Raw genomic sequence first — 14,187 nt, forward strand, 5'->3', positions numbered from 1 at the left:
AAAAAAAAATTGAATGACCTGCTTCTCTGGATATTTCAGAACCAGGAGAAATTAAGTAGCAACTTTGTTGATTAAATGAAGGTCCTTTACTTATTTGGCAGAACAGAAATATCAAGACATTAAAGAGTGGCCTGATTGGATTTCTAGTGTTTACATTTACTGATTGTTATACCTATATGGGAGCTTTAGCCAAAAGTCAATTAAGAAATCTAGGTCAGTGAAAAAAGCAATGATTAGGGGGTGATTCCATAGTGTTGTGATTAGCACATCTGCTTTACATGCAGAAGGTCCTGGGTTCGTACCCCAGGTGGAGCCACGGACCATGTTCCAGGTGCACCAGCCTCCCCCACAAGTGCACCAACCTCCCCCGCCCCCCAAGTGCGCCAGCACCACCCCTTTCCAAATGCACGGGGTACAGGCCTCATGGGAGGAGATGCCACACCTTCAGAGATCCAGTTCTTAAGGGGAAATGGCAACATCTATAGGTCATGGGTGGAAGTTGGGGGAAAAACAAAGCGGGGGAAATAAAGAGGGGGAAGAAAAGCAATGGTTAAAGCAACTTGGTTTTACTAAAGTGATGTAATTTTTGGAGAGAATATATATTTAAGGTTTAAGGTCAAAATGACACATTTTAAACAGGTTCTTTGATTTCAGAATCTCTGCTTTTATTTCCTCACTATTTTCCCCATTGAAACCATGGCTGGGTGAACCCAAATCCTAAATCCTACAGAAGACTCTGTAGATATTGAACTAGATTTATATTCATCACTCTTTTCTTCTTTTCTCTCAGTTACTACAAATTAAATATTAATGTTAACGGAATTAAATTTAGTGATTTAGATTAGATCCTACGCATTTGGAACACTTTTTATAACCTAGTTTTTCTTTCATTTCATTAGTCTCTCATCTCTATTTTAATATTACCTCTTAATTAGTGTTCCCTTTTACATTCTGTAATAACATTCTTGTAAAACGCCTTCTGTTTTGCTTTCAAAGACTCCTAAAATTTATCAATTAAATAAAAACATTCATACATTGTTCTGAAAAGTTGAAATTCTATATAATTTGGAGTAAGCACCCACTCTTATATTCTATTTTTAAAAATCATAAAATGGTAAAGGGCTTGACTTTTCCAAGTACGAATGCACTGAAGGAGATACGGCTTCCATAAATTACAAAATAACACTCTATATACTTTTTTGATACTACCATTCCTATACTTTATGGTTTTGAGTCCATTTATACTTGCAAAAACATTTTTATAAAAGTTACAAACACATCTATAGATAAGATAGAAGAAAGTAGAAGTTTAATACTAAGTCTTTAGAGACAGGAGAAAAATCCTGATTTAATCACAAATAGATATTATCCTGGGTACAATAAACAAACATAATAGGAAGTTACTTGCTTTTCACAGAGTTTTCAAGTCTCGTTATTATATGTTCAAGTCAACAGAAATTTCCACATTCATCTTCCCTGATTATGTTTTCTCTCTTGTACTGAATGTTATTTCTTCTCTGTTATTCCTGTCTTCTCTTTCAGTCTGCCCTAATTTGTCCCTCCTCCTTCCTCCCCTTGCTTCAGCATTTCTCATGCTGGAGGCAGAACACAGCAGCCAAAAGCCTAAGTCAAAAATGACTGAATTGGGGCCAGGCAGAAACCTGTATGGACAAAAGCCCAATGCTTGGGTGAATGTTGCCTGAAAAAATGAGGTCAGACAAATTCAGATTTCTCCATCAAGCCGGATTAAGATAACAGAACTCTATAATCATCACAGCTCTGATCGCTCCATTCATGCAGCCTTTCTGAAAGGACAGAGACATCTGACTACCTGTTCAGTAAGACTTGAGACCAAACTAACCTCTAAATGGCATTTAGGGATGCTTGGAAATAGATGCCAAAGGGCAAAGTCATAGCCTTTCAATTTCCCAAGCACTTTGCTTTCTAGTTAGAAACTGGTATTGTCCCAAGCTTGCAAATATATAAATACTCCTTAAAAAATGAGAACATTAATAATCCTTATCAGCCACTGGACACTTCATTCCAGATATTGGTAAAAGAGGGAGATAGCTCTCTTTTATTTTTATGTGCTTATATTCAATCAACAGGAATATATTCTTCTGAGACTTTCAACTCTTCACGTACAAATGCTTGTGATGTGAGGCAGCAGGGAGACCACATAGGCTCTGAAACATAGTCTAATCACAAGAGTGGTTTGGAGTCTAACGCTCCATGGAAGAATGTTATAAATTTAGTTTATTTCGATTCTCTCATGAAGTAGTTTATGTTTCACTTCAAGGACTGTAATAGAATTCTGTTTCTCACTCTTCTGATGAACTATCCAAAACTCCAAGAAAAACGATAAAATGAAATGAGTTTATTGGCATGTGTTTTTAAGACACAAATAAAAACTCGATGATTTAGTGTCCTTTCAACTTTTATTCTCGGTAATCTTGATTTTTCTATCATAGTGGGAAATAACAATTTTCTGCATAACTAAAAATGAATAAAGACAGAATGTTTGTTTTAGTCAATGTTCTTGTGTGGTTTTTTTTCATTTGCAGAAGGAGATGGCAAAATAATAAGCATATAATTTTCTACAATATGTTATTTTAGTGATTAGCACCCTGAGAACCATCTCATTTCTAGAAAAGAAAGATTCTGAGTGATGTTGTCTGCAGCATAACTTTAATGCACAGCATGATTATTTCATCCTGTAGTATTCTCAATTCTCAATTCTCCCAGTAGTATTCTTTTTCTTTTTTTTCTTTTATCATGATTGGAGCCATGGTATTAGGATTACTGTATCTCTGATCTAATTATTAAATTGTTAGATAGAGGTGCATGGACTGATCAGAAAAACAAAGGAGACTATACATAGCTTATACTTCCTTGTAACAGCTAACTATAGAAATGGCTACTTTTATACAACACAATCAGGAATCAATTATCAACTGAGTAATTCACAACGAAAATTAAAAAATAAATAAATTTAAGAGTGCGGAAGCTGTAGGAGAAGATATTTTGGTGTACAAAATTAACAGGCCACATCTTCCTTTAATATGAGGCCACAGGTTCCTCATATTAAAAAAGGATATATGTACTAAACATTAAAAGAAAATCACTTAAAACTTTTATTTCTCTTTAGTCTAAAATTTTGCTGCTAAATCCTAAATCTTGTTTGAAATTATTGCCAAGCCATCATTTGGCATTATTATTTGCTCATGTTTCACACTAGAGACATACTAAAAAAAAAAAAAAATCTGACAGCCCTGTAATTCCATGGCAAATAGAGATTGACTTCTTAAATAGGATGATATATTTGGGCTGTCTTAATGACTGTTCTCTGCAATATTGAATCAGACAGGAGGTTAATCCATTTTTATAATTAAGATGGATGGAAACACCTGATTCACTATTTTTGACATTGTTATTCATCAACATGGACCACAGATAAAATCAGAATTATCCATAATTTTGTACCAACACCAGAACACTATATTACTTTTAAAACTCAAACTAAATTCTTATTTTTAATCTTAGTATATCCAGGACTTCCTATGATGCCCAGAACACAGAGAGAACCCAATACATATTTTTGGAAATGAACAAGTGAACTAAACATTTTGTGAGGATTTTCACCTGAGGATAGCACTTTTTGTACATATTAATGAATTCATACATAATTTTTAATGAGAGCCATAATTCTTATGTGGATGGCCAAGCTTTAGTAATAAGGTTCTTGGTTTACTGGTGGAAAACAACAAAGTTGAGGTCCCCTGTTGGGAATTAGGCCAGGGATGTCTCATGTCACCAACTTTTCATTCATTGGTCCCCCACATCCGATTATAATGAAAAATACTGACTAGTCTTTTAGTGAAGTCTGCTTGCAAAGGCGGGGTCCCCAAGATGACATTATTATAAAAATGTCTAGATTTAGTGACTTAGCCCACTGTAACCTTTCCTTTCCTTTCCTTTCCTGGTTATAATCACAAGTGGGCATCTTTTCCCCAATGTCAGTGTGGGAATTAGACTGAACAAAACAAATAACTGCTGCACTCAATATCTTTTATGAAAATTTTCAGTTCTGTTCAAGTGAATATATTTGTAATTCCATTCTCTTTAGGATGGATACAAATTTTACAAGAAATTTCTTAGGATCGTGGTAGGGTTTTTACTGTTTAGAGATGCTGAATTAATTGCATAGCGTTTTCTTTTAATTTCAAACTTTGAGGCTAAAGATATTTCCCTAGATATCACAGAGATTCTCTGCTGACTCACTCATATACGCACATATGAACAGGTAGACATAAATCTCAGTATTTACCCTCTTAATCTCACGCTGTTAATGTCACGAAAGATTCTCTTACCTGTTTGGGAATCGACAGGATGTTGTGATGAATTTGATTTCCATTTGTACTCTTGTTTGTGTTATTTCTTCACCATAGCAAGCTGGACTAATCATAAAGCTTTCTAAGCTCGAACGCTGAGATGAAGCCTCATTTAGTCACCTGGAGGTAACTATTTGTGCTTGGTACTATTTCTAGAGACTTTGCTGATCCTAGGTCTACTGTAGCAGCCTGTGCATTCCCAAGAGATACCCCAGGTGCTTGCTGTTTCGACAGTTCACTACAATTGAAATTCATGGGGAATTTTTTTTCATGGTAATTAGCAAAACTGTAAGATGAGAACTTTATGGTCTAAAGACAAGGTGTGTGGCATGAGGGATTTATTTTTTTCTTTCTGCCTTTAAAAAAAAATTATCTGTTCACAAGGTATTTTCATGGTAAATACAAAGTACTTCTAAAAGTTCCACGATATCCTCCAAAATGTTCCTACTCTGTGCTAGGGACTTTACAGATCTCATTTCAACCCTCGCCATGATTTAGAAAGCAAGGATTATGATTCACGTTTTTGATAGGAAAATTAATGTGTTTTAAGCAAAGCCCAAGTAACGAATCAGGGATACAAATACAAGTTGGTCTGATTTCATAATTGATGGCTTCTTTTCTCCATTACACTATATCTATATCATTACGATTTAACAAAAACGGATTTCAGATTAGTGATTGTTGCAATTATTATAATTAGTGAAATATTTGGTCTGAAAAAATAGGAGGGAACAAAGATAATTAAACATGATTTCTGCCTTTAAGGAGCTAATAGTCTGTTAAAGTAAGGGTAGTTGAAACACTTTAGAAATCCCATGAACTACAGCCTCAAGATATATATATCGTAACTCTAACAAGATTGCAATAAAACTTAATTATTTATATATTACTGGTTGCCTGGTAAATAGATTTTTTTTTTTTAAAGCAATAGGGCACTGTCAAGAGTCTTAAAAATGTTCATGATCTTTGATCCAGTAATTCTCCACCTGCAAATTTATCTCAAGGAAACAATTTCAATGAATAAAAATAAATAGACACAAAGATTTTCTTTGCAACATTATAGTGAAAAATCGAAGCAACTTAAATGAACATCAATGTAAAAAGGATAAGTAAGTTATGGCACATCAACAGGAGGTAATTCTCCCTTTTTTGCATCATTAGTTCACCCTCTCTCTTGGATCCTTCTAATCTGTCTTCAAATGTACTATATTTTTCATAATAAAATGAAAGCCAAACAAACTAAGAGACTGCCTTGTCCAGTGATCATCCCTTTTCATTACTCTCCTTCCAAACAAAGGTCTCAAAAGAGCTGTCCATATTCATTGTTTCTAATTTCTCTCTTCCACCTCCCATTGTCCCTGTATTGGCTCTTGTTATACTAAACCAGGATTGCTACACCCAGTGGCCAATTCTCAGTCTTCACCTTGCTTGATCTATGAGCAGCCTTTGACACAGATGATTCCTTCTTCCTCTCTGATAGTCTTTCCTCACCAGGCTTGCCACCCTTTCTTAGTTTTGCTTTTCATTCATTGGCCACTCTTTTTCAAGTCTCCTTTGCTTATCTCTTCTTCCTGACCTCTCTACACTGGTGGGCCTAGGGCTCAACTCTCTCTCTTTTCTCATTCTGAACTACAATCTCATATTAACCAGGACCTCATTGTCAGAACTCAGGACTTGTCTATCCTGTTGCATACTTGAGTTATGTCAAGTATGGTTTTGTCTACACTGAACTCTTGATCTTGTCTACATTGAACTCTTGATTCCTATCCTACCCAGTTCCACCCCAAATCTGTTACTCCTTCAATTTTGTTCCTCTCTATAACCTCAATCTCCCGTCGACTCAGGTTAAAAAAACAGACATCGTTTTTGCCTTTTTTCTTTCACCCATGACCACAATTGGTAAATCCAATCAGATCTAACTTTGAACAATATTCAGAGGACCACTTCTCACCACCTTCGCCATTATCACACAAACTCTCACCAGCTCTCTCTGGGGCTATGGCGACAGCTTCCTAACTGGTCTCCCTGTTTTCACTCTGCCTCCTATAGGTTATTTTCTGCACAAAGCCAGAGTAATTTTTTAAACCATAAATTAGATCATGTCAGTACTTTCCAAAATGCCCTCCAGAGGCCCTACTTGATCTCCCTAATAGCATCCTCTTTCTCTGCACCCACTCCCCACTCCATTCCCCAATGTCATCTTCTATCACTCCTCCTCATATTTTACTCCTTCCATTCTGGTTCTTGCTGCTCTTCAAACACAGCAACCAAGCTCCCTCTGCCCTCAGGGCCTTTGCATTTACTGTCTCACTGTTAGGAACCCTGATATATCTGCAGGGTTTACATCTCCATTTCACTTCCGTCTCTCTACTCAAACACTATCTTTTCAGAGGTGCCTTTCTTAATTGGACTACTTTAAAATATCACCTTGCCCATCACTGTCTGCCTCCTTACCCTGCTTTGTTATTTTTTCTTCAGCTCTTTTCATCATTGATAAATAATACTCTATCGCTACGAGAAGGTGTATTCAGGATAGCGCCTTACTGATGATCTACAGAGTATAGGCAATGCCTGGTTTATGGCAGAAGCTCAATAAAATATCTTTTGAATAAATGAATAAAGCAGGTGCATAACTTAATATTAGGTGAACTAAGCATAATGCAAAGCTGTATACTTGGCATATATAATGCAAAGTATGTATTTTTTATAGTCATATAAATGTTAAGATCTATGAATTGAGTAATTGCGAGTAATGGTTTTTGAATAAAATGTTATATTGTTAGGTTAATTTACAAGATTTTTAAAATATAAAATCACTGTGTATATCTGGGAAATGATAACCGTTGACAATTATAGAGAATGCAGTTGCTCTTTTTGAGAAATGACTAACTTCAACCACATATCTCAGAGGAAAATAACCATAGTGATTTCAGAGTTAACACCATGCATGAGCATTTGAATATTATCTCGCATTCAGTATAGCACACCCGTTAAGTGCAACAATTCAGAGTCAGATGGTCTGGGTCTGAAGTATAGCTCTTCCACTTAATAGCTAGGTGACTTTGGGCTAGTTACTTAACCTCTAACAAAGTCGGTATTTTTTAGGACTTCATGGTTTTTCAGAGCAGTTTTAGGTTCATAGCAAAATTGAGAGGAAGGTACAGAGGTTTCCCGTATGCATCCGTCCCTGTCACATTCATAGCCACTCCCATTATCAACATTCTCTACCAGAGTGGTACATTTGTTACAACTGATGAGTCTGCACTGACACATCTTAATCATCTAAAGTCCGTAGTTTACATTAGGGTTCACTCCTGGGGTTGTATATTCTATGAGTTTGTACAAGTGTATAATGACATATCCGCTATTATAGTATCACTGCCCTATAAATCCTCTGTGCTCCGTCTATTCATCCTTCCCTTTTCCCTAACCCCTGGCAATCACTGATCTTTTTACTGTCTCCAAAGGTTTGCATTTTCCAGGATGTTATATAGAATGCAGTCTTTTCAGATCGGCTTCTTTAACTTAATAATTTGAATTTAAGTTTTCTCCATGTCTTTTCATGGCTTGATAGCTTATTTCTTTTTAACATTGAATAATATTCTATTGTCTGGATGTATCAAAATTTATTTATCTATTCACCTACTGAAGGATATCTTGGTTGCTTCTAAGTTTTGGCAATTATGAATAAAGCTGCTGTAAAAATCAATGTGGAGGTTTTTGTGTCCAAGATTAGGTTTTTGTATCAATTGGAGAGTTATTGAGAACTTCGAAATATATTATTTCCTTTACTCCAAACACAATGACAAAGTTTCATCGTTTATTAACATCAGTAGAATCATTCTTGATATAAAAAGAAAACAAAAAATCTTAAATCACATGTGTGTTATTTGATGTGCTTTCTTTACAGTGTTCCATTTTTGAGTACTGCTAGCTGTCATGTATTTTAAGAAAAGCAGTTTCTAAATAATGTATCTTCAAAAACATTTTATTGAATCCTATATGTTCAAAATGTATTTACCAGATTTTTAATAACAGATAATCTGTGTTCTGTTTCATTTGATCATCCTGACACAGGCACAACAAAAGTGAATGAGTTTATGTGAACCTCACTAGAGTATACAGACTTTTTTTTTTTTACATTATGGTTTTACTAGCCTTGTAAACAAACATCGACTTGTTGACTGTGAATTAGATCTAACCAAGTGCCAATTCACACATAAATATGTAATTTGTAAATATGTGTTTTGGTTTAATATAATTAGTTATTCTATCAGTGCTGAAGGTATAGATAGAAAATAGAAAGTATCCAGGAAGAAATCCTAAGTCTCATCAGCATTTAGAAGTTGGGTAGAAGAAGAGTCAGCAAAGAAAATGAGAAGGAACATATTTTCATTTCCTTTGGAGAACAGTTGGGAGAATATGATCCCACAAAAGCTAAGAGAAGACAGTTTCGAGAAGGTAAGAGTAGCCAACTGTACCAAATAGCTGCTGAGAATTAGATGAGGGCACATAAGTGTCTATTGATGATCCTGACAAGTCTAGTTTCTTTCTGTTGTAGGGGTCAGTGTCAGATAAGAGTGGTTTAAAAGTGCAATAGAAATAAGGCCGAGGCAGAGACCATAGATGATTTGCTTGAAAATATTTCATGTGATGGGGAATGAAGAAATGAATACTTGGTAGAGAGAGAGAGATGTGGACTCAAGATTGCTTATACATATTTATTTGCATGCTTGTATGAATAATCTAGTAGTGAGGAAGGAACTGATGATGCAGAAGACAGAAGAGGAAACAAAATTCTTGAGAATATGTCAGGGAATGGGAGCATAAGTGGAAGGATTTGCCTTTGATAATAGCAGGAAAAGAAGTGGAGGCAGAGGTGGTACCTTAATAACCACTGCATGCCCAACACATACAGGCTTGGTATATTTTAGAAGCTCAATAAATATTTGTTGAGTGAATCAAGTAAACACCCATTCTTCTCCCATTTCAATCCAGTCTTCACATAGCATTAAGAGAGATCTTGTAAAAATGGAAATAAGGTCACATTTATTCCAGGCAAAACTCTTTAAGGCTTCTATCCCACTGTTTTTGGAATCAAGTCCCAGCTTCTCACTATGGCCTACAAAGCCTAACATATTTATGTCTCCAGCTTACTTCACTGGCCTCATCTTCCTCTCTCCAAAGCTCCAGCCACACTAGCATCCTTTCTGCTTTGCAAACCTTTTTACTGGATGTCCCTTCTGTTTGTAATGTTGTTCTGACAAATCTTGAAATTTTGCTTTACTCTTATCCTTCTGGTTTTGGTCAAGTGTCTATCCTCTCTATCTTATCTAAAGAAGGCCACTCTATCTTATCTAAAGAAGCACCCCACTTCTATCCTCATCATAATCTCTATGTCAGTACCCTGTGTCTTTCTTTCACAGGTCTTATGACAATCTCCAGTAGCTACATTTGTGTATTTTATATGTACTGAATGTTAGTGACTTGAGGTGTAAGTCACATTTGCCTTGTTCACTCCAGTGCCCATCATAATTCCTGGCACATAGGTAGATGCTCAATAAATTTTTGTTGAACAAATGGAAGCAATATTGAATTTAAGAAAATAAATGAGTGGAAGTAAACAGAAAATAACAAACAACTCTCTAAGAGTCTGGGTAGAGAAAGTACAAGGGACTTCATGAGCATTGTTTAAGGGCACCTAATCCTTCTTCAGGAGAAGTGTCAGGCTCACTTATTTCCCTCACCATAATTTACACACCAAACTTTACTTCAAAAAATACTTCAATGTATCTATAGATCCAACTGCACCATTTAGCTTTGTAGGGTAAATCTGTGCCTATAATGTGTTAAATGTGTATACATATATATCCTTTGTATATGTGCTTATATTAAATAAAACACACTTAAATCTAGACATACCACCCCACCATGTATTATTGTATAATTGCTCGAGTATGTCATTCTTAATTTCTTATCGTAAGTTAAAAATTCTGATTGAGGTCTAAGCATCGCATATTTATTTCTCTAAAATAAAGGTTTATCTTTATAGATTTAATTTAAACAAGATGATGTCTCAAAGAAGTTAACAACCATGGCAGAGGCTCTTATGTACTTCTTACAATAAATAATGTCCAGGTGTGTTATTTCTATTTCTTTGTTATTAGAGATATTCTAGTACTGATTTTTCACATCACGGACATATATGTTCACATGGATAGGTATATGTTTCATATGTATGTCAAAGTTTTGCTAAGTAACAAAAAGTCAACCTTTTCTGAGAAATAAATATCAAGAAATGTCGTTGTTGATGAGAAAAAAAGAGCACTTCAAATATTTGATGTATACATTTCAAAGAAGAGGTGGGTTTTCATAAAATAAGCCCAGTCCAAGCCCTGATATATAAATTCACAGCACCAAAAATAATCCATGTCTCCAGCACTTTGCCACACAGCAGGACAGGTCATGGGGCTGATCTCAAAGAGAGCTGCAGCATGCTGGGTGCTCAGCTGGTCCTTTGAATCAGCAGCTCGTCATAAATAACATCATAACAAGTGAGTCAGGCCACAACTATATGTATAAAATAAAGGAAAGCCTCAAGAGTTCTGATCTCTCTAAATTTCAGGTTACCTATTTACCCGGAGGTAGAGCAAGTATCTGGAAACATGATGCTCACGTTGGAATGTGCTGCTGGACCACATAGCTTGAGATTGTAGTAAATGTGGGCACACACATTGGTTGGGCTGTTTCGCTAAAACAGAAACCCCAAACCTAACAAGAATAGTAAAAATAAAGTATCTGGGGTGTATGATCTGGACCTTGCCTACCCATTCCAACTATTCTAAACCGTATTTCCCCTTGCCCACTACATTTCAGACATACCGTTCTCTTTTCTGTGCTGTGTTGTAGAGCTTGATCCCTGAGCACTTACAGAATGAGATACAGTATCGACGAGAGATAGGAGCTAACTGACACACTGGGGCGGTGATTAGGGCAGAAGAGGATGGGGCTAAGGGAGAGAATAAGAAACTTGACTCTATAAGGTTTTATATCAACACCAACACCAACGACAATAATATAACAATAATTAGCTAACGCTTATGTAGCACTTGCTATATTCTAGTCACTCTAGGGGCTTACCCTTAACACATTGACAATTAATCTTTGCAACAAGATCATGTGGTAGGTGGAATTATTATTTTCATTTATTAATGAGGAAACTGAGGGTCAAGAGTATTAATGACTTTCTCAACATACATGTCTATTAAGTCATGAACATTCTCCCCCTCTACACACACACACCCCCTACACGGGATTCATTAACATGGAGAAGATGATATTTGAATTAGTTTTAATGCCTGTTATTTTTTAAAGAATTACTCTGGCATAGTAGAATGAAATGTGAATAAAATATAATATAAGTATATATCATAAAATATAAAGAGTTAGGTTATGAGCCTTAATCTCCCAATAATTGTTAGGCAGCACCTTATATTTCTGGGGTACAACTTTCTTCGTTTCAAATAGATAGAGTTCAATTCTATAATTTTAAAGCCCATGGTGACTGATGATTAATTTTATTTGTCAAATTCACTGGGCCATAAGGTGCCTGTGGATATTTGGTTGAATATTATTTTGGGTGCATCTGCGAGGGTGTTTCTGGATGAGATTTACATTTGAATTGATTGACTGAGTAAAGCAGATTGCTCTGCCCAACTTGGGTGGGCCTCATCCAATCTGCTGAAGGTCCGAACAGAGTAGAAAGGCTGAATAAGAGAGAATTTGCTCTCTCTGTTTATCCTCAAGCAGGGACATTGGTCTTCTTCAGCTTTAGGACCTGAACCCGTACTGGAATTTATACCTTTGGCTCTCCTGGTTGTCAGGCCTTCAGACTCATACTGGAGCCATACTACTGGCTCTTCTGGGTCTCCGGCTTGCTTACTACTGATCTTAGAACTTCTTAGCCTCCATAACCATGTGAGCCAATCTCTTAATGAATCATATTTCCCTATCTATCTGATATCCTGTTGGTTCTGTTTCTCTGGAGAACCTACACTAATGCAACCATCTAATAATACTGATAATCTTTGATAACAGTTTTTTCAAATATATTATGATTGAACTCATCCTTATCTTATATCTTCTTGTATTTGTAGAAAGCTTTGGTTTTCATGCTATAGACATGAGGGTAAAAACAGATCAGTGTAAGGGTGTAGCAGAGTAGATTGTGGTTATAAAAAAAAATAATAATAGCTTATAGGGAGTTCTTATTGAAACAAAATGAATAATACTAAAAGAATTATTGAATTACTCACAAAATACAGGCAACACCAGCTTAAAGCACAGCTGTTTTTGCAACCATAATTTGTTAAATTAATACAACTTATAAAGAGTAATATTTTCCAGATGTCCTTTCATAATTCATAAAATACTCTTTCACTTACTCCATTAAGCAACAATGAGCAGATTATATTGAGAAGAGCTGTGTAGAAGTCATAATTTGTGAGATTTCAATTGATCTATAGTTATGGGAATAAGGTATATGATACAACAATTAAAACGGCTTCTTATATTTATGGCAATGACAGGACAGTGAATTTGTAAGTACTTCCAAATGTACTGTTATACTTTTTGCAAATATTTGTTAGTTAATAATTAAGAACAAGGCATGTTAAAGTCATGAGATCTTACGGTTTATGTTTTTCTATTTCATTCAATTTACACATATGTTTACCAAGCTCAGAGCAGGACAGCTTTTCATTTGAGGTCACACAGCTATTTGGAGACCTGGGGTTAGATCCAGGTTTTCAGATTTCCATGCTAGAAATCCTTTCTCTTTGCTTGCAATATTTATAATTAGTACATATATTTTGAGATTAGCTTCAACATATGATTCTGTGAGAAGATAACTAAGTAACTGTTTTCAGCATTAAATAAAATTTCTTCTAACATGGTGTCTTGGAAATTTCTTATTTAAAAAAAGTTGGGGCCTGAAATGGCAATATGGATGTAATTTTTGGTCTACATACGTCAGAATGACCTACTTCAACTCAAGAGAATGAAGGAGCGTTTGAGTGAATTATCATGTAGATTTGGTTTATATTATATTCCTTCCTTGAATAAAGCCTAATCTGGTAAGGCTAAACTATTAATTTGTCTTCAAAACTAAAATTTGAAAAGAATATATCTTACAAAAGTAAATTTTTAACCAGAGGTCATGATGTTTTGTTACTAAAGCACTTGCTGCAGACCTATGTACCAGGGAGAATGGTCATGCTAATCGCTATATCGTCCCATAATCCCTGCATCATCATTGTAGGTTTCATCACTTCAGCACCTCCTCTAGCCAACAGAGTCTAATGGCCAACTCTGGTCGTGAGAAGTTAGCACCTTCATATCGCAGAGAATTGTGGGGCGATAACTGAAAGAAGTATCCTTTAAGGATGCCAGGTCATTACCAAGTTCAAATGCCAGAGTTTGATACTAAATCTAAACGGAAACACCAAGAAGCAGTAAATTCAAATAGAGGCCAACAGGTACTCCACAAATATGTGAGGCTTGAAGCTTGTGGTAAGAAAATATATGGAAGATTTCACTGGGCCACTGTATAGACACTTTTTATGTAGTATGTTACAGACTCGAATATAAGAATTCTGGGATTCTGCCAAGAGGACAATAATGTCAATGGAGAAACAGAGTGAGATCACGCAGAAGTAAAATAAGAAAAGATAGTTTCTGTGTAAAGAGAGATTTTCTATTATTCCTTATTATCTATCAGAAGACAGAACAGTTTCTT

The 14,187-nt window shown here is 35.6% G+C and overlaps 1 protein-coding gene across 2 annotated transcripts in view; it reads right to left on the bottom strand.

Moving 5' to 3' along the window:
- PTPRR (protein tyrosine phosphatase, receptor type R) overlaps positions 1–14,187 on the bottom strand; it is a 229,108-nt gene that overhangs the window by 123,283 nt on the left and 91,638 nt on the right. The window contains exon 1 of one of the 2 annotated variants that reach the window (XM_011374277.1): positions 4,371–4,480. The exons of the other annotated variant lie outside the window; for it this stretch is intronic. The gene's annotated coding sequence lies outside the window, so the exon portion shown is untranslated. Of the gene's footprint in view, positions 1–4,370; positions 4,481–14,187 lie in introns of those variants that run through there. 2 annotated transcript variants of the gene reach the window in all.

Source organism: Pteropus vampyrus, unplaced genomic scaffold, assembly GCF_000151845.1.
Source record: "Pteropus vampyrus isolate Shadow unplaced genomic scaffold, Pvam_2.0 Scaffold9, whole genome shotgun sequence".
In the NCBI taxonomy this organism is placed as follows: Eukaryota; Metazoa; Chordata; class Mammalia; order Chiroptera; family Pteropodidae; genus Pteropus; species Pteropus vampyrus.